Raw genomic sequence first — 1,118 nt, 5'->3', positions numbered from 1 at the left:
GTTATCTTTCTAAAAATCTGAAAAATTCTGAATTCCAAAAATCTACCCCCAAAGCTTTCAGATAAGTGATTAAGAACTATATCCATACTAAAATTATTATGAATTTTCAACACAGAATGCATTTTAAGGTGAAAATATCAAGCTACAGAATGATCTTGAGGAGAAACAATTCTGGTTAGCTGCACCCTTCCCTTTTGTGGTAGTTTAGCAAAGGGTTGGCTCAGTAAATATAAGTTAGTTCAAGAGAATAGGCTAACACTAGAATATTCCTTGTAAGGCAAATCTGTTAGCAACAAATACTCTCATTATATGAATGTTGGCATCTTGAAGCATGTCCCACATTTCTCTAGGGGTGCTATTCATTTCATCTCTGTGTTCTTTGGATAGCATAATCTCTATCAATCTGTCTTCAAGTACATTGATTCTTTAGTGTGCCAGGTCAAATCCACTGTGGAGCCCTCTTATAATCTTTTCAAGTTTGGCTTTTATACTTTCAATTCCAGAATTATTTAATTCACATTATAGATATGTTTTTTTCTACCTTGTCTATCTCTTTTGATACTCTTTGTTTTATNGGGAACAAGAGAATATATCCATTTACTAAATTAAAGAGAAATTGCTTAGAAACCTATGATAATGAGACATGATGCTGAAAGAAGTCATTTAAAAGGCCAACTATCAAAGTGCTGACTCTTTACTTGGTAATTCTGTTCCTATGCCATCAAAAGGTGTTTAAATTCCACCCAATGACAAGGACGGCAAAATTGATGTGTCCTCTTGCCCCATGTCTTCAAGCAACCTGAGCTATGATTAAAAAGTCATTGTGTTTTATGAACAGGTTTGAAGCTTAGTTTAAACCTATTTACACTTAAAGTTGTACTGAATATTTTCCTTAGGACTAAGAAATATCAAAATTGTTATGATCTATAACTATCCCACTTTTTCATTTGTCAATTCATTTCTATACAAATAAACTATAATATACATAGGTATTTGTATATAATTATACATATATATTTGTCCAACTTAGTGTAAATATGCATATATTTTGTTGCACATATATTCATGTATTGGTTATAGAGTGGTACCCTAAATAGACTCCAATGGGGATATTCTGT

The sequence above is a fragment of the Galeopterus variegatus genome, unplaced genomic scaffold, assembly GCF_000696425.1.
Source record: "Galeopterus variegatus unplaced genomic scaffold, G_variegatus-3.0.2 Scaffold6823, whole genome shotgun sequence".
NCBI classification, from domain to species: Eukaryota; Metazoa; Chordata; class Mammalia; order Dermoptera; family Cynocephalidae; genus Galeopterus; species Galeopterus variegatus.
Note: the sequence above shows the minus strand (reverse complement) of the source record.